The following is a 20,285-nucleotide window of genomic DNA, read 5'->3' on the forward strand; positions in this document are numbered from 1 at the left end:
TTCCGAGCGGTGTCCTGGACAGTATCCTGAGCATCCGAGATTCAGACAGTAAAGACACGAGGGGGGATTTCACGAAGTTTGTGGAAACGTTGAATCGGAGCATACTGGGATTTTTCCATGAACTTTTTGAAGGCCCCTTGTCTAGGATCCCAGAAGTCCTGGTTTCCTCTCCCTGCCCCTACCTGCAGCCTCACTGGGGAGACTTGCTTCACGGAATGTACGCCCCGCCCACCCAGCCAGGCTTGGCTCTGGGTTGGGAAGCCAGGAGGCTGGTTGATAGTCCCCGGGCTAAGGAGCTAGGACCTCAACGCTTGGGCGAGCTCAGGATGCCCATAATGTCCTTTCCAGCCCTGCCACCCCAGACTGCAGGCTCTTGCTCAGCGGTTCTCAACCTGTGGGTCGAGACCCCTTTGGGGGTCGAGTGACCCTTCACAGGGGTTGCCTAAGACTATCAGAAAACACATTATTCCCGATGGTCTTAGGAACTGAGACGCCGCTCCTCTATCCGTCTCCAGGCAGGTCCGCCCACATGCAGATATGCTGATCTGGCGGGAAAGAAGCTGTCTCAACCTTCGCACTGACGTTGACTTTTCATACATACTGTCGCAAATTGTAGCCATGTAGTTAACTGTTGTTATAGTAAGACTGTTACCCATGCTACACCATGCTTCAGGACAAAATTTCACTTATTTGTCATCAGAAATAAATATTTCACAATGTAGAATGACATATTGTTTTTGTGATGAATCACTGTGCTTTAATGATGTTCAATTTGTAACCAGATATTTACATGATGATTCATCACAGTAGCAACATGACACTGATGAAGTAGCAATGAAAATATGAAAGGTTCGCGGCACCAGGAAGGTGGAGAACCACTGCTCTAGCGGCTGTCCTGGTGCAGTCGGCCAAATGGGGGCAGTCACGCCATCCCAGCCTCCCTGCCGTTTTTCCAGCATCAGACACCCAGACTGGGCTATCTCAGTCCTGGGGTTCTGAGGATTCAATGCAGCAAGTGCACGAGGAAGGGCCTTTGTACAGGGACTCACAGGGACTCACGTCCTCGTGCGAGGAGGAGAAACGCCTCCGGAACGTGCTGAGGCCCAAATGATGGCCAAGAACGCAGATGAGCATCCCTTCCTAAAACCCACTGAAGCCTCCCCGAGGTGGCCCAACCCCACTGAAAGCCAAACTAAACCCACGCCAACCTGGCAGGTCCCTCAGTCTGCCCGGAGGATGGCGCAGGACCGGGTGGTGCCACTTTCTGTTGTACTACAGTCGCTAGGAGTCGGACCTCACGTGACAGCATCTAACACAGGTCCGTGGCTCCCACACATTCACCAGGCAGAGCCAGGCATTGGGGGACAAACGTTCTATGAGGTCTTTCTCCCCTCAAAGGTTTGCCCCAATAGGTGGGCGTCTCGGTGTGGCTGTTAGTCTTGTGACTGGGTCGGGGGAACTTCGATGGCCACCATGAAGGTGTTCTTGGCTCCTGTCATTGGAGCCACCAACATCTCTCCACTGGCTTGGTGGCCCCTGGGCTCCCCATGAGCTGCAGATGTCCTCCGTGTTGGCCGGGGCTCACCTGTCTCGGGGTCCAGGCTCTGCCAGCCGCCTCTGCTGGGTGCAGGGCCCGCGCCCGCCATCTACAGCCCCATCACAACTGCTTGGCCATTGCCTTTTAGTCACCTCTACGCCTGACCTCCAGGCCACTCCTCTGCCTCCATCAAGTGTGGGGGCGGGGGCAGATGGAGATGAGAGTGTGTGTGTTTGTGTGGGGGGGGTGATGCCTCAGCTCCATTTGTCTACCTCAGCGTTCCACCCTGTCTTCTCTCTCCCCTGGGGCCGCCTCCGGCTGGGGAGCTCCCACAGTGAGTTCAGAGCGAAACTTCCTCTCAGAGCTTTTCTTCTCAGCCTGCCGGGGGCTTTTCTACTCAGTTTGACCCAGAGCGGGGACCTGAAGGCGGGTGGGTGGCCTGGACTTTGGGCTCTTCTTTCTGCCTCTGTTCCTCCCAACTTGGGAGGTCTTCCACTGCTTCTCTCTCTCTCTCTCTCTCTCTCTCTCTCTCTCTCTCTCTTTCTCTCGGGCAGGACGGCCCCTGGGTCCGACTTTGCTCCCCTGCACTGTGGGCGGGGAAGCCCTGGGTGGGAGCAATGGTTAAGCACTGGGTCGCTCACCAAAAGGTTGGTGGTTCGAGTCTACCCAGACTCGAAGACTTGGAAGAAAGTCCTGGCAATCGGCTTCCCAAACAAAACTAAATGAAAACTGTGCAGAGCCCAGTTCTGCCCCGACGCACACGGATCCAGAGTCAACTCGACAGCACTGTTTGGGGTGAGCTGGTTCAGGCACCCTGCTGAGGCCCTGAGCGAGACCTGCTGGACCAGCCGAGCTGAGTGGCAGAATAGGAGGCAAAGTGTACGCGAGCATGAGTTTTCAGAGCTAGTCATCCTCGGGTAAGTAGAAGTACTTCCGTAAGTAATTGTAAGGAGGGCCTCCACTCCACTCATCCCTATTTGGGCTGGTTTATTCTAATTATGGGTAGTGGAAAGGCCCCCCGCTGCTTCTGGGAAGCCCTGGCGGCACACTGGTTAAAGCATCCCACTACTCACCAAAAGGTCAGCGTTCAACCTTACAGGCTGCCCCTGCGGGGGAAAGAGCTACCGCAGTCGGCTTCCCGAGATCTCATGGGGAGCTCTGCTCTAACCTATAGGGTCGCTATGGTCAGGGTCCACTGGAAGGCTGTAGGTCTGGCTAACTGTTGTTGGTTCAGAATCCTGCCAGGTGGCCCCCTGTCCCTACCTCTGCTGTGATAGCAAGGATTTCATGTGCTGGGGCATAAGCCAGGATCCAGTCACCACCTTCAAAACTTGCCCCCAGGCGAGCATCCCAGGCTGGTGAGGCTGTGAGCAACAGGAACCCTCAGCCGCTGTGGGTTGGAATGTAAAATGACCACGATCCCAGGAGACAGCCGTGTGGTTTTTGATGAAGCTAAACTTAGACTTGTCCCCTGAGCCAGCCCTGTGTTCCCAGGGCCTGACCCCGGTGAGAGGAATATGTATGTCCACAGCAACCTGCACATGAGTGTTAGTAGCAGCTCCACTCCAGACTGTCTGGAGCCAAGAGCCCCTTCAGTCAATGAAGGGGTTAGACCAAGGTGCCTTCACATAGGGAGTACTATCCAGCCACAAGAAGCCATGAACACCCATTGTTTAGTGGAATAAACCATCTGAAGAAGGGGCCTGCTGTGTAACTCCCACCATATGGCATTCTAGAAAGGGAGACAATGAAAAGACCAGTGTCGGAAGTCCTGTGGAGAGAGGAGGGTGGGTCGATGGAGCACAGGGCATTTTGAGGGCCATGGGGCCATGCTGGGTGACAGGGGAATGGTGAAGAAGTAGCTTTATGCATTTGAAAAGACATTGTTTTTGCCATATCTTACACCATCCAATGTATCCAACTCACCCACCATTCTGTTATTCCCCCAAGTGGAGTTATATGATCATCATTGCTATCAGTTCACTCTTCTTCTTCTGCCCCTCTCTTTCCTTACCTTCTGGGAATCATTACTCCCATTACTATTTCTAAAGAGTTTATCTTTCATGCACCCAACGATCGTAATTATACAAATGAACATACCCAGGTCTCACAAGATTAATGAGGCAGAACTAAGACCATAATGGTAAGGAGAGGAAATATTAAAGAGCTAGAGGATAGTTATGCATTTGACAACGTTCCAGGGACTGTATACAGCACAGAGTGGATCCTAATAGGAACCATGATGTTTTCATTGTGAGGGTCCAACTCACAGCCACCCAACTGACAACCGAGCGAGACACTAACCAGTCCTGCACTCTCCCCACAATTGCTCTGTCCATCCGTCTTGGTGAGAGCCTTGTTCTTTTTTGCTGCCCCTCCACTTTTTCGCTGTCCTTCTCCAGGGACTGTCCTCTCCTGATAACAGGTCCAAAGAACGTAAAATGAAGTCTTGCCCACCCTTGCCTCTAAGGAGCATTCTGGCTGTATTTCATCCAGGACAGATTTGGTTGTTGCTTTGTCGGTCCATGACACTTCCAATATTCATGGCCAGCACCACAATTGACATGCGTTGATTCTTCTTTGGGCTTCTTTATGAACCACAGACTCTGGTTAATAAGAATGTCTCAATACTGCTTTTTCAATCGTAACAAATGCACAATGTCAATAATAAGAGGAACTGTGTGTAAGGGACCCTCCGTGTTTCTGCACACTTAAAAACCCTTTAAAAAATAAATACCTCGGGAAAAAATTCTCCCAGGCACTTCCCGAAATGAGGCGCCCTTTGCTCTCCTGGCTTCCGTGCTGGGCCAGAGCTGGAACCACCCCAGGAGAGCTTGCTTGCGGAAGCAAGATGGCCAGCTGTGGCCCTGTTCTCCAAGGAGCACGTGTGTCAACATGTCTGCATCCCGTCGGACTGCTGAGAGCAGGACACTTCAGCCTCCCACCCAGACCAGGCGGACAAACTGAGCAGCCCCTGCCAGGTCACTGCCCACTGGTGGAAGCCCCAGAGTGCCGAGTGGAGCTGTGCTCTGTTGGCTTGTTCAAGGCCAGGACCTTTTGATCGCCAGCCCTTTCTTCCCAGTTGCCTCTGAGCGGGTACAACCTGCCAAGCTTTCGGTTAATAGCCCTGCTTGCATCACCCAGGGGCTCCTGAGGTTCTAATGGCACTCCCACCCCCACCCAAGTCACGGCTCTGCTATCCGTGGGGCCAGCAAAATGTCCTTTTGGGACCTCTGGGCAGATCCACTGGCAGAAGCTGTTCAGGCAGTGACAGTCAAGAGGGGTGACCAGGGGCCAGGAGGCTCATTCTGACCCTAACATCCCCAGATTCCAGGACTCTCCTCTCTCCGGCCTGCCCCCAGCATTGTGGGTTGGGATTGAGCAGAATTCCAGAAGCTGCCAACTCAATTGCTTCTGGGCCTTTTGACTAAGATCAAGTGCAGAAGCTGCCAACTCCAGCTACGGTTCCATCCCTACTTCCTTGCAGTGCCTGGAAGCAGCCCCGGGAGTCCGGAGCCAGGAGCCAGAGCACAGCCAGGGATGCAGGGCTCCCCGGGGAGCGTGGAGGGGCCTGAACTTGACACCGGGACCACTGAATTCCAGGCTGGGGCTTGGCAGGCTCCTGGCTGCTGGCCCTTCAGCCCCTCCTGAGGCCTCCAGCTGCTGCAGCCGGTGAAAGGGGGCAGCCCTGTCTACTCCACAGGGTTCTTGTAAGGATCAAGTGAGTTTGTCTGGAACGTGATACGGTCAAAGCAAGTATCAGGCGCTCTTGGTCACGGGCGTTTTCATGTGGGTAGGACTCACTTTCCAGTCTTGAGAACTTCTGGGGGAGATGCCCCCTCCCTCCTTGAAAGGTCATTTCACAGGGGAGACACCACAGCTGGGCCCTGGGCCGGGAGCCCTCCATACGCACGGACCTACTCGGCGGTTACCAAGACTAAGGCTCCGGATCCACCCTTCAGGTCTGGAACCCGCTGACCTAGAATGTGGAAGATCCAAAGGGCCGTGTGCTCGCAAGGACAAAGTTCCGAGGCTTAGGTATAAAAGGAGGCTGCGATGGACAAGTTACCACAAAACGTAGGAATTGTTGACTCCAAAGTGGGTGATCAGCTCTGTAAACCTTCATCTCGTTCCCAATAATAAGCTATTAAACAAAGGACTGAGACTAGACGGGCTTAAGCAACTGACCCAAGGTCATGGGGTGGGGTGGGGGCCTGGGTACTCAGAACTAGTTACAACAAAGCCTGTAATGGGTAGATGAGTAAGTGAGCTTGCAAACTCTGCCAGCCCAGCCAGACTTCGGGGCAGGGGGTGGCAGGGTGCTGGCATGGTTCGAAGTGGCTGGCAACGGGGGGATTTGGTTAGGATGTGCTGTGGGACTGCTAGTGGTACCCCAGCCTGAACTGGTGTTGCTAAGGTTAGGGGCCGTCCAGTCAGTTCTGATTCACTGTGAACTTTAGAGCGACATGCTGCCCGTTCCACACCGTCCTCACAATTGATGCTGTGACCGAGCCCATTGTTGCAGCCACTATGTCAGCCCACCGCACTGTACCAGCTCATCCGGTCAGCCGAGAAACTCGGGCCGCGGTTCTCAACCTGTGGGCCACGACCCCTTTGGAGGTCGAATGACCCTTTCACAGGGGTTGCCCGATTTACAACAGTGATGTAAATGATAGTGATGAAGTAACAACGAAAATAATCTTATGGTTGGGGGGTCACCACCCCATGAGGACCTGTATGAAGGGGTCGTGGCATGAGGAAGGTTGAGAACCACAACTCCAGGGTATCAAAGCAACTCTGAGAACTTCAGGTCCTGGGTCAGGTACTCACTACAGACAGGCCAGTCTGTCTGTCTGCCTTCATGGGTATTAATCTGTCATCTATATCATCTATCTATGTATTATCTATCCATCCATCCATCCTATCTACACGCCTGGGAGCTCAAGATGCCCCCGCCCCTTTCCCTGCTCTCCCTTCCTCCTAGGAGTTCTTTCCCTGCCTCAATAAAATCTTCCTCAATTTCGCATTCCTGCCTGAACTCTAGCTCCCTTCTGCGTTTCCATTTTTCACCTCTCCTCTTGGTGCACAAAACCCGGGAGGAATAAGAGGTGTCTTGACCCGCCCCCGCCTGCCTTTGGGTGAATGCAGTGCCCCTCTCTCCTCCTTTCCCCCCTTCCCTCAGACCGGGACTTCTTAGCTGCCATCCGCCGCATCTACCAGTGAGTACCTGACAGTACCTGACTACATTTTAGTTCTGCCATTTCTGCCACTGTCCCTGGCTGATGGGTTCTTTAGAGTCTCTGTTCATTCATTTCATTTCTCAGTCATGGGCCTACAATAGAGTCGCATCCAAAGGACAGCACTTGGGGACGCCTGATTCTCTCTGCTCCTTTGCCGGGGGAACTGGGAAACTGTCCCTTTCCCCCCATTACAGAAGCCCAGTTGGATACTCAGAACACTGATTGCCTAGCTTGGTCTCCTCCAGGACCCCAGCAGCATGGGAAACAAAAATTCCAAGCCGGACTCCTCCACCCCTGTAGGTTGCCTCCTGGCTACTCTCTCAACCCTTGGCTTAATGCCAGATCTCTGGCCCAAGCACCTTGTTTTTTACTGTAATTCGGTTTGGCCCCAATATAAACTAGATAATGGTCTCAATGGTCAGAAGACAGGTACTTTTGATTTCAACATTTTGACTGATCTCAGTAACTTTTCCAGCGAACTGGCAAATGTCCTGAAGTCCCCTACGTCCAAGCTTTCTTCCTTCTGCGCTCCCATCCCTCTCTCTGTACTACCTGTCATTCCACTCAAGTTCTTTTAGCCCAATACTCTCCTAACCAGAAACACTTGCCAGCTCAAAAAGACCCACCACTCCCCAATTGGGTCTCTGACAGTACCCCGCCCCCCATCTTTCTCCAAACTCCCTGACTCCTTTCTGCACTCCCGTAAGGCCTCCTCCATATTCTGGGTGCTCATCACCATCACCTCCCTCCACTACCCCCTCAACTCCCAACCACCCCTCTGCCATTCCCCCAGCCCTTTGTCTATGTGTTTACCTTCTGTGATTTCTGCCACTAACAGGACTCCTGGCACTGGGCCTGGCAGTCACTGCACCCTCTGAGTGGACTAGAGTGCAAAGAGTGTGTCTGAGCTTGTTCTACCCGTTTGTGTGTTTTGTGTTTGCAGCTCTGCGGTGCCTGCTCCCAGAACTGCTCTGAAATCGACTGCCTCCTTTTCTCACTCTGAACAAAGGCCTCTGACTGACCTCCATTTTTACTGGCCACAAGGCCAGGCCCCTCCCGCTCCTTGGCTCCTGTTGTGTCTCTCACTGATCCAAGGTCCCTGTCTGCTGGACAAAGCCACAGGCCTGCGCCAGGGAACCTTCCTGTCCGGAGAGTCCAGGACTCTCCTCCTGGGTCCCTAACTCTGTAGGGGATGCCCTCAGGGTTATCGGATCATTCCTGTCTGACCTGTGCGGATGGGGACCCTTCTCCTCTACCCGTACGCCCTGAAGTTTGAGACACTATGGGAAGTCCCTGTCTAGGACCCCTAAGGACTGTCCTTTGGGGTGTTTACTGGCCAACCTCACCAGTTGGGCCTGGCTGCAGACATTTGTCCTAAGCAGCTGGTCTTTTTCTGTAACCAAGTTTGGCCACAATACCAATTGGACAATGAGTTGTGCTGGCCAAAAAATGGTACTTTCAATTCCAACATTCTCCGAGACCCTGACAGTTTTTGTAGCCAGACTCGAGAATAGTCTGAGGTTGTGTACGTTCAGGCTTTACGTTTCCTCCGCTCCTGTCCTTCCTTATGTGCCACCTGTCACCCAGCCCAGGTATCACTTGCTCAGTCACCTGCGGCAGCTTCTGCTAAACTCCCGTTACCTTCTGCCACCACTCAACCCGATCTCCCCACTTCTGACTCCCGGGAAGCACTGTCCTTCCCACCTACCAGTCCTCCACCTGACTCCCTTCCACCCCCTTTGGGTCTAGAACCTTGTCCCCTCCTCCTCAACCTCCTCAGCCTCAGCCCCCTCAACCTTCCCTGGCCCCTCTACATTCCCCCATTGCTTCTCAAGTAGGTCACATCATGTTTGTCCCCTCAGTGAGGTGGCTGGAGCTGAGGGCCCCCTCAGGGTCCATGCGACATTTTCCCTCACAGACCTCTTCCAGATAGAAAAACGCTTAAGAACATCTTCTAATGATCCCACTACATACATTAAGGAGTTCCAATACCTCACCCAAGCTTATGACTTAACTTGGCATGATCTTTAAATAGACCTAACTTCTACCGTCACCGCGGATGAACAAGAATGGGTTTTTACAGCCACTCAGCAACATGCAGCTCAGATCCATCTCACAGACACCACCACACCATGGGTCCTCAGGAAGTTCCTAGACAAGAGCCGGCTTAGGCTTATCAGACAGACACCCAGGCTGAATGAGAGGGCAGAGCTAACTGAAACCGCATAACACAGTCTTCCTGGCTGGCTTACAAGCCATCTCTCACAAGGCAGTAAATGTTTACAAGCTACAAAAGATTGCCCAGCAGCCAAGTGAGAACCCCACAGCTTTTCTTTCACACCTTACTGAAGCTTTAACCCAGTACACTAGGTTAGACCCTGCCTCTCCATCAGGAGCTACTGTTTTAGCCACTCATTTTATAATGCAGTCAGCTACCGATATTAAAAAGAAACTTAAAAAGGCGGAGGATAGCCCTCAAACTCCCATCTGTGACCTGGTAAACATGGCATTTAAAGTTGTAATGCCCGAGAAGAACAGGCTGAAGCAGCTTACGAACTCTGAGCCCTGCAGAAGGCAAGCTAGCAAGTCCAAGCTTTGGTTGCTGCCCTAGGCCTGCAGAAAGGAGGGGTCAGAAGACTTCAGAAAGTAGCAACTCTAACTACGCCTCTAACCGTCCACTGCCAGGACCTGACCTTGCTTCATATGTAGCCAGGAGGGACACTAGGCTGAACATTGCCCGCAGCCCCGACCACACAGTAAGCCTTACCCGGTGTGCAGTCAACAGGGCCACTGGAGAAGTGACTACCCTTGGCGCCTAGCTGTGGAGGGACTGTCCCTCCAAACCTTGACCTGCATTGGCGCTGCTGGGCCTGGCCAGACTCAATGACCCCAGTGATCCCCACACGGAGCCCAGGGTAACAATCAGGGCAGCAGGTAAGCCGGTTTCCTTTTTAGTGGATGCGGAAAAGCTGCCTTTTCAGCCCTCCCCTCCTTTTCGCACCCAACTTCCCCTTCCCCAGTCTTGGTTATGGAAATTAATGGTCACCCCTCCAGGCCTATAATCACCCCACCTTTATCTCTAATTATAAATGATGCCCTTTCCACCACCACCCTTAACACAGCTTTTCAGCATTCGTTTACCTTTACCTGCAGCCCCTTCTAAAACACTTCTAAAGCAAACACAGCCCAACTCCTTTAACTTTTCTCTCCCTCCAAAGCACACTTATCTGGTTCCACTGTTATCTGTTTAAGTCTGTGCCCCACCCCCACCACTCAGGGTTTAACTCTAAATAAACACCAGGTCATAAAGAACCTGCAACCACCCATTTCAACTGCACAAATGCTTTACTTTCTTAACTGTGTACATTTTCAAACATTAAATCCCCGATTTCTCCCTAATAACTAAACCATTAAACTCCCCACAAGTAGTCACAGCAGCCTTTATGCGATGCAGCAAAAAGACTCCCAACAGACCTTTAACCCTTTGCTGACACTTAGTTAATACAATTTTCACATTCAGTAAAAAAAAAAAAAAAAAAAGTGTAAAAACCATCAAGCTAATAGTTCTCCAGGAACACAGGGAGGTGACAGAGCAGACAAGTCGTCTGCAGCCTAACTACTTCAAACCAGCCTCCCCCTCACCCATCCCTCCTTGTCACTGCCCAATGTCCAACCACAGCTAGTCTGTTCTTCACAAATCAGGATACAAATGGCTTTTTCTGCACAAAGTTTGCAGACATAATAGAGCTGTTAATACACCAGCTCATTCTCGCACTCATATTCACTACAATCATGTCTCTATTCAAAAACAGCAGCTCATTCTCATGTTCATATTAATTCACACAATTCCAGACGTACTCACACATACTCACTATCATACAGCATTCATTCATGTAACTCTGTTCACACAGCTTTATGTCCACTCTTTATGTCCACTCACACCCTGTACACAGGCCTGCACACACTCACACACCCATATACACACTCATACTCATTAGTACAAACTCGCTCACTTACATTCATAAATTCACATGCTCACGTCTGCACACTCACCCATCAGGGCACAGCATACTCCAGACACAGAACTTTAACAAACAGCTCCAGCTGGTCATAAACTCTGCCTCGGGGTCTCTCACCTCCTTGCCGCGACAACTTACATCCCCAACACAGGTAACCCTTCAGAACCGTCATGCATTGACTGTTAACAGCTGACAAAAGAAACACATGCACTATATCAATAAGTCGGAAGTAGTTAAATACAATATCAAAGTGCTCTGCACCACAGCCGGTGACATTTCAAAGCCCCAATGAAATGCCACTAACTCTTCCTCGTGATTTCAGAACTGCATTGTAACCTGAATTATGCCCCTAGTCGGGCTCCTGGTAATAATCTGTGTACTATTACTTCTGGCTCCGTGTGTGTTTAAATTTTTGCAGGAACAAATGAAAAACATCTCCAACCTGACCATCAACCAGCTCTTACTTCACCCCTACAGTCCACTGCCAACCTGCCCGAACCCTAAACCTTCCAACTCTTACCCCCTCCCCTCATCACCCCATCTCAGCAGGAAGTAGTTAAAGACGGAAATTGGCATCCATTTTCACTAAGAGTCTAAAATGTTTGAGCCGGGTCTGGACCATGCAGCCCCTTCCCCCAGCTTCTCAGAAAGAGGGATGATCTGCTAGACTTTGCAGTCCCTGCCTCCAGCATCCAAGGAGCTTATCTCTCTGGGCAGGGTCCACACAGCCCCTTCCCCCAGCATTCTGGGAAGCAGGTCTGCAAAAAACAAGATGATTTATTCACAGGCCACATCCTGACTCGAGGCCTTGCAGCTGCAGCACGAAAAAACTCCCTTCCCCTTATCAGTACATATGTCCTGACTCAGACCCTATATAAGTCTCACCGGCTCACTGCCAGGTGCGATTTCCCTGGCCTAACTCGTTGGGTCTTAGAACCCACCCGGGAGCTCAAGATGCTCCTGTCCTTTTCTCTGCTCTCCCTTCCCTCCCAGGAGTTCTTTCCTTGCCTCAACAAAATCTTTCTCAACTTCACATACCTGGCTGAATTCTATCTCTGTTCTGCATCTCTGTTTTTCACCTCTCACTACCTACCTACTATCCATCCATCCATCATCATATCTACCTACCTATTTTCTGTCTGTCTGTCTCTCTACGAAGCTGTGCTTCTCTCTGGGTACCAGCTCCATTCCATTTTGCTTTTCTCCATTCCGTGAGCTTTTCTGTACATGAGAGGGCAGAGCCTCAATCCTCTTTGTGGTAGTTACATAATTTTGTGTCAACTTGAAGTGTAGCGGTGGAGTCTAGTCTGTGGATCAGGTCACAGCCTAATAGTCCCTCCTTGTGGGTGTGACCTCCTCCTAAGGAGGGTCATGGGAACCTCCCCAATTCTCTCTGCCTTCACCTTGCTGATGACAAGCCATGAGGAGATCTGCATCAGTTCTGTGATGCTTCCACCGCCGCCATTGGATCCACAAGACTTTGCACCCACTGGCCTGTGATCTTCCTGCATTTTGCATCATTGCTCGTGGCTGCGTGAGTCTGAAGAGGGACTTATGGACTGGTTTTGGACTTATAGACTTGATCTGGACTAGGATGGGATGTTTTTCTGATATAAAATTACTTCTTGACATAAAGGTCTTTCTTATACATGTATGAGTGTCAATGGATTTGCTTCTCTAGTCAACCCAGCTTAACATGCTCTTCCATTGCATGTCCTTCTGGTTCCTGAGTCATGCATTCAAGAACATGCTTCCCACCAGATCCAATCAAAAAAGTCCTTGAACCTGTGTCCCACGCCCCTCTGGTTCCTGGATCAATCCCTGTGGCCAGCATCACAGCCCCTCTCCGTAGTAAAGGGGGCAAAGCATGATTTCTGGAAGTTCGACAGGAGTCATGTGATGAAAGTGAGGCAGGAACAGGCCCCAGTAAAGGGGTTGCTCTACTGGGCACGGGAATGGATGAATGTCCTCGATGAAGGGGTCAGGTGTCAAAGAGCTGGCTGCCATCAACTTGGCCCAGGAATGACCTAGAAAGAATTTGGCCAAGTGGCTTGTTTGCTGAGCAGCTTATCTCCTCCAAGGTAGGAGGCATCAGGGCATACCGGCAGGCCTGGGGAACCACGGCTGAGGTGCCCACTTTGCCCCCAAAGAAGAGTCCATTTCAGCTCATCTGCTGACCTCTCCCGGCTTGGATCCACAGGCCTTGCAGAGGAGTAGGCTGGGGTAATAGAGGGGTGCTGGCTCTGGCTGCTGCCTCCCCTGGCATCAGAGCCCTGCTATCTGCTCAGCAGGGGGTTGTGCTTTGTCAGCCTTGAGGCTTGGTCCACATAATGTGGGAACTGCTGAAAAGCATGCCTGTGGCCAAGGATGAAAGTCCACACACAGACCACCAAGCCTAGTTGTAGGTCACAAGCTGGGCTCTTCTCTCTTCCTTGTGGTTGTGGCCACACCATGTTGCCGCCTGGTTGGCCACTTCCTTAGACAGCGATTCTCAACCTGTGGGTCACCACTTCCTTTGGGGGTTGAATGATCTTTTCACTGAGTCATAACAGTAGCAAAATTACAGTGATGAAGTAGCAACGAAAATAATTTTATGGTTGGGGGTCACCACAACATGAGGAACTGTATTAAAGGGTTGCGGCATTAGGAAGGTTGAGAACCATTGAATCCTGATCTCCATAAAAAAAAGTACACCCACCAGGGCTGATTGGTACCAGTGTGATCCGTGGGAGGAGACAACCTTCTAGCAAGGGACAGCTGAGCACCAGGGGTGCTATGAGCTTGATTAGAATAGGTAATTGACTTTATTTGTAGCCTGAGCCAATCAGTCAGATAGGATCCACAGACTACGCACCAGATCAGTGGCCACCTCTGCCCAGGCTTCCAAGTGGGCTATGCACAGTGATGAGGGCAGTGGTGGTTCAGTGATAGAACGCTTGCCTTCAACCCAGAGAACCAGGTTCAATTCCTGGGTAGTCCATCTCTTGTGCAGCTGCCACCCATCCATCAGCGGAGGCTATGATGTGGCTGTGAAGTTGAGCAGGGACCTGCACCATTTCTAGACTAAGATGGCCTGGGAAGCAAGGTGTGGTGATCGACTTTGGAAAATCAGCCGATGAGAACCCTCTGGCTGAGACCAGTGTGCCCATGAAATCAACACAATCCAGGGGCTGATTCAGGAACAGTCTCGGTGACATTTGCTCTATGTGTGTAGTTAGGGACCGTGGTGTTGGCTCCAAGTCACAGGGACCCAGCCTCTGAACAACAGACCAAACTGTCATCCTCACAAGCGTGCCGAAGTTCGAGCCCCTTGCTGCGGTTGCTATGGTGATGCGGTTGCTATGGTGATGCGTCTAGTGGAGGGCCATCCTCGTTTTCATCGGCCTTCAGCTTCACCAAGCATGATGTCCTTCCCCAAGGACTGGTCTCTCTTAATAGGTCCAAAGTTCTGAGATGATGGAGTCTCACCGTCTTCACTCTGAAGAGCATCCTGGTCACACTTCTTCCAGTACTTGTTTCTTTGTTCTTTATTTTTAATTGATCACTTGATTGGGGGGCTCTTACAAATCTTATGACAACCCATCCTTCAACTGTATTAACCACATTTGTACATATGTTGCCATTGACATTTCCAAAATATTTGCTTTCTATTTGAGCCCTTGGTATCAGCTCCTCTTTTTTTCCCCTCCCTCCCTCACCCTCGTGAATCCTTGATCAATTATATATTATTGTTATTTCGTGCCTTACACTGTCTGTTGTCTCCCTTCACCCACACTTCTGTTATTTGTTCCCATGGAGGGGTCCCCCCTTTCTCTCCCACCCATGCCGCCCCCACTGTCCCCCTACCCTCATGATGTCACTCCTCCCACTACCGTTCCAGAAGGTTTTATCTGTCCTCAATTCCATGCGTCAAGAGCTCTTATCTGTACCAATGTGTGTTCTCCCGTCTAGCCGGATTTGTAAGGTAGAACTGGGTCATGGTGGGGGTGCGAGTAGGGGTTAGGAAGCATTCAGGAACTAGAGTAATGATGTGTGTTTCGTCGGTGCTTTACTGCAGCCTGGTTGAATCGTCCCTTTCTTGTGACCCCTCTGTGATTTCTTTGGCCTAACGGCAGGACACGCTATAATCCACATTCTCCGCCATCGTTCCATCATTCGTCATCTCCAGTCCTTTGTCAGTCTTCCTTCTGCACTGTCTGCTTTGCTAGGCTTCCGAGGCGATTGAAACTACCATGACCCGGGCCAGGTGCACCTTAGTCCTCAATATGATGACACCCTTGTTTTGAACGCTTTTCAGAGGTCTTTGGTGACGGATTTCCCCAATGCAGTAAAGCATTTGCTTTCCGAACGACTGCTTCCAGGAGCAGTGATTGTGAACCCAAGGACAAGGAAACCCTTAGTGACTCCATCTTTTCTCTGTTAATCAGACTAGCCAGTCGGTTCCATGGTGAGGAGTCTGCCGAGGTGCAGTCCAGGCTGAAGGCTGTGGTCCTTGGTCTTTAGCAGCAAGTGCTTCATGTCCTCTTGCTTTCAGCAAGCCCAGTTGTGTCATCTGCATATCACAGGTGGTCAACGAGCCTTCTTCCAACCCTGATGCTGCGCCATCCTTCTTCGCATAATCCAGTCTCTCAGATGATATGCTCAGCATACAGATCAACTACATGTGCTGAAAGGAAACAACCCTGACTCACACTTTGCTGATTTTAAGCCGCGCAGACTCCCTGGATCTGTCTGAACACCCTCTTGGTCTATGTATCGGTTCTGCAGGAGCACAAAATTAAATGGAGTCCCCGTTCTTTGCAGCGTTATTCACAATGTGCTATAATCCGCAGAGCCGAATGCCTTTGCATCGGCAATAAAACACGGTACGCCTCTTTCTGGCTTTCTCTGCTTTCAGCAAGATTCATATGATATCCCTTGTTCCAAACCCTTCTGAATCCAGCTCACATTTCTGACAGCTCCTTGTCGGTGTACCGCTGCAACGGTCTTAAAATTATTGTTGGCCAAATTTTACTTGCAGGTAAAATGAATGATATTATTTGTTCATGCCCACCTTCCATTGACTCTTTTTCTTGGAACTATCATGAGCAGAGCATGGACCTCTCCCAGTCGGACAGACTGACAGACCAGTGGCGGTTATGTGCTTAGGCCAATACTTTTATGAACTCTGTGACCTCCGTCTGGTTGTGTGTCCGTTGGTTTTGGTGTCAATGTGCCTGGGCCAGGATTCTCAGTGGGTTTGGCAGCTGAGACCCAGTAATGCGCCACGATGTGAACGATCACAATGCAATCACCTCCAGAAGGGGATGTTCTATGAGCCGCCTATCAGACGAAAGAAGATGAAGATACGACACCCTTACTCAGGTCACAGCCCTGCTGTAATCAATAGACATGACATTTCTTTGGGGCGTGGGCCTGCTTCCAATACAAGTGGAGGCTGTAGGAAATCTTACTTGCTTTCTGCTGGGCTCGGTCTTGCAGCTGACTCCTCTAGTTCCAGTTCTTTGCCCTTGAACCAGAGGCCTGCCATATTGCCTGCTGGTCCTGGAGGCATCAGTGGCCTGTCATCTGGTCTACTAACTGAAGAGTCATTCACCTCTGCAGCCACAAGCCTGTCCTGCTGACCGGGGACTCACTGGCCTACCTCTGCGGCCACCAGCCGGTCATCTTCCAATTGTGGGTTCACCAGCCCCTGCAGCTCTCTAAACCAAGCTCACTAAATCAGGCTACCATCTGACCCTTTGACTTGGAATCTGCCTGGACTTGGGTTTTCCACCTCTACAATCACGTGAGCCATTTTCTTGATGTGAATTTCTAGCCTCCACTCAAAACCAAACCCACTGCCATCGAGTGGATCCCAATGCTTTGCGGCCCTATAAGACAGGGTAGACCTGCCCCTGTCAGTTCCCAACACTGTAAGCTCTTTAGGGGAGTAGAAAGCCCCATCTTTCTCCCGAGGAGCTACTGACTGTGCAGTCAGTAGCCAAATGTGTCACCACTGTGCCACCAGGGCACGGGCAGGGTCCTCCCTCAGAGGAAAGCACCGGCCCTGCTGCCTCCTTGTCTCCAGACCTCCAGAACCTAGAGGCAATAAACACCTGGTGTTTTACCTCACCAAGCCCACAGCCACCGAGTCATTTCCAACCACCGACAACCCCAGGTGTTCCGGTGGCATTTCTCTCTGTGTAGACACGCAAGCTTCTCTGGTCTTGCTTCTTTAGTTAAGAACCCACCCTTCAACATGTTGTACGCTAGCCACAAAGCCTAGCTCCCTGAGCCCTCAAGGTAAGGCCCAGCAGTTTCAATCTGTGCAGTGTCCTCTGGTTCTCCCGGGCAAGCACAGAAGTCAGGGGACCTTGCCCTGTGCCCCTCCCTTTGTGCCCAGGGCTGCCCCTGGCCTCTGCAGAGACATAGAGGAGGTGGGGGTTGAGGACTCCACCCCCAGCCTGGGGCCTGCACACGGAGCCAACCAGGAAGGGAAACTCCCTCCCTGAGCAGATTCTTGGCTGCCCACTGCAGGAAAGAGGAGGCTCCTGCAGGCCAGACAGACAGCCTGCGGATGGTTTTCCCCAAGGACTTTCCCACACCCAAGGAAGCTGGGCAGGGCGGTAGCTGGAGCAGAGCTCTGGCCCAGGTCAGGAGAGCAAGTTGGTGGGGGCCCCACTGCCCCTGTGCACAGTGCTCTCAGGCCTGCTTTTCCCTTGGTTCAGTGGGTTGAAATGTGTCCCCCAAGATATGTCCAAATCCTGACCCTGGAGTACCTGTGACAGTGGCTCTCTTTGGAAAGATGATCCTGCCTGAATTCAATGACAGGCCCTTGTCAGAGACAGGAAAGGGGTAATAGAAAGACACCCAAAGGCAGAAGCTGGAGATGGGGTGTCACACCCCCAGCCCAAGACCACCAGAAAGCATGGAGGGAGGTATGGGAAGGGTCCTCGCTCAGAGAAAAAAACCCAACCCTGCCGACCCTTTGCCTTCAGGACTTCAGAGCCGAGAACTTGGAGAGAGTAAATGCCTGGTGTTCGAAGTCACTGAGCCCACGGATATCGAGCCGTGTCCCACCCCCAACAAGCCCCTCTGTCTGAGCAGAACCGTGTGTGCCCCAAAGCGTGCCAGTGGCTGGGTCACCAGGCCTTTTCCCCTAGGGGCCTCAGGGCAGACTCACACCCCAACCTTCCCCGCTAGCAGCTGATCATGGGCGCCGCTTACACTGCCGCCCGGGGACAGGAGGCTGGAATCCCATCTGGGCTGACATCTTTTCTGAGCCCTGGGGTGGTGAGGGGGCAAAGCCAGGGGCTGGGGGGAGAGGCTGGTACAGAGCACATGGTCTTATACATCAGAACAAGGGACACTGGTGACAAGTGCCATCAAGTTGATGCCAGCTGGTGGCCACCCCACCCTGCCTGACAGACGGGAACTTCCCAAATGCCAGCTGCTGTGGTTTCTGCTGCAACCCTTCATTGTGCTGGACCGGCCACTCACCTGCTCATGAGAGGTCGGCAGATCAAGTCACCCCAGCAGCTCGGCCGGAGGGAGAAAGCCAACCCTGTGGATCTGCTTAGGTTAAGATGACCACCAGCAGCCTGGGCCGTTCTACTTGGCTGCAAGTAGTCAGAACGGCCAGGGTTTTTCTTCCGTGGCACCACGCAGGGCGGGTTCAGGCCAGCAAGCTCTAGGGGAGCTGGAGTTGGGGGGTAGGGGGAGGTCAGATGCTTGCAGGCATCCTCCCTGAGGGCAATCTGCAGTGGGCCTGCTCCCTGCTGTTAAAGACAATGGACAGGGTTGCAGCCATCTACAGTATTTGGTTCCTGTAGGTGGGGTTTACACCCTACTGATATGGTTCCTATGGAGACCCAGAGAACAGGTCAAAGTTAAGCTGCCATCCTAAATCTAGGATCCGCCCATCTTGTCACATGTATACCCCCAACCCCTCCTCTTTAGACCACCCCTTCTCATTGCTGTATAACCTATAGTGCAACCCTTTCCTGTGACATATGTCTTTACCTGTAACTAGTGGGCTTTCACACCCCCAAAAGATATATAGGCCTGGGTTAGCAATAGAGATCCCGTTCTCCCTCCCTGGCCTCTCGTCGGCTCGCCCCCCTCCCCTTGTCCTCCTTCCCTTCCCCCTCTCTCCACATGGACCACCAAGCAGGTCTGAGGTGAACAATGCTACCCTGAATTGTGTCTGACTCCATTATTTGACCCTCTCTTCTATCACTCATGCTCTCTATGACTTTAATATAATATTTATATATCTCAACGGTACAATTGTGCTTACTGAACCCACGGTTAGTGGTGGGGGGTGGCCCCCACCTCATACTACAGGAGAGCAAACCCTTCTAGGTCCTGCACCCCGCATCTCTGCCCAGGGGCTGTGATACGGACCCTCAGGGCCATGCGTGTGGGCTGTGGCATGACAGGAACATCACCAGTGAGCAGCCTTAAGGATGGACATGTGTTTTCCCCCAGTGTAGGCATCTGTTGTGCTTACCTGGGCCATGGGCACCAGGGGAAGTCTCTCCCTGTGGGCTCTGGGGGGAAGGCCCCTGTCCGGACCACTGGAGGGGAACAGCCTGGGAGTCACTGGGCTTGAAGACTGGCTTGCCTGAGGGCCTTCAGGCCGGCTTCATCCCCTACCCGACTAGTCTGTCTCAAGAGATTGGTTTGAGACACACCCACCATTCCAAGGACTCCTTAACGCAACAGAGAAAGCCCTGTTCCTAATAGGACACCACCCTCTACCCTATACCAGCGGTTCTCCACCTTCCTCATGCTGCAACCCTTTCATACAGTTCCTCATCTTGTGGTGACCCCCAACCAAAACATTATTTTCGTTGCTACTTCATCACTGTCATTTTGCTACTGTTATGAATCAGGGGACCCCTGTGAAAGGGTCATTCAACCCCCCAAAGGGGTCGACACACACAGGTTGAGAACCACTGCCCTATACAGTTCCTTGGTGTCCTAGAGGGAAGACAGGAGCCCCAGGGGGCACCGTGGTTTTCCCAAGGTCAGCAGTTTGACACCACCAGGCGCTGTGGCGGAGAAAGAGGGGGCTTTCTGCTCTTGTCCCCAGGGACAGTCCCAAGAGGAAGCCCACAGGAGCAGCTCTACCCGGCCCTATAGGGCTGCTGTCAGTCGGCATCGGCTCGCCGGCAGGGAGCGTGAAGATGTATTCTCTGTGAAGGTAATGTTAGATTGTATTTTTGTTAGATTGTATTTTCGTTTGTATCTGCCTAACCTTGCGCCATGACAGGCTTCTAAAAGCCCAAAACCGAGTATGTAGGCCTAAGTTTCAGTTTCAAGTTCCTGGTCACTGATGCAACCCGGTCGGATGAGACATCGCCTGTTCCAAACTGACCAATGAAACCCATCGCCTGACCTGGGCAGACCAATCAAATTCAAACTGCAGCCCGCCACCGCCTGACCAATCCGGGAAGCACAAGCAGACCGGCCTACCAACCATCGCTGGACATCGCTGGCACC

General features: G+C 51.9%; 1 protein-coding gene across 1 annotated transcript in view; it reads left to right on the forward strand.

Annotated features, from left to right (window-relative positions):
- The first annotated feature begins 16,807 nt into the window (after positions 1-16,807).
- The window catches only part of MB (myoglobin), a 30,463-nt gene continuing 26,985 nt past the window's right edge, over positions 16,808-20,285 (forward strand). Inside the window, exon 1 of the mRNA XM_004700315.2 lies at positions 16,808-16,818. The gene's annotated coding sequence lies outside the window, so the exon portion shown is untranslated. The remainder of the gene's footprint in view (positions 16,819-20,285) is intronic.

This window comes from Echinops telfairi, unplaced genomic scaffold (assembly GCF_000313985.2).
Source record: "Echinops telfairi isolate 266 unplaced genomic scaffold, ASM31398v2 ScPeMD7_2;HRSCAF=8, whole genome shotgun sequence".
Classification (NCBI taxonomy): Eukaryota; Metazoa; Chordata; class Mammalia; order Afrosoricida; family Tenrecidae; genus Echinops; species Echinops telfairi.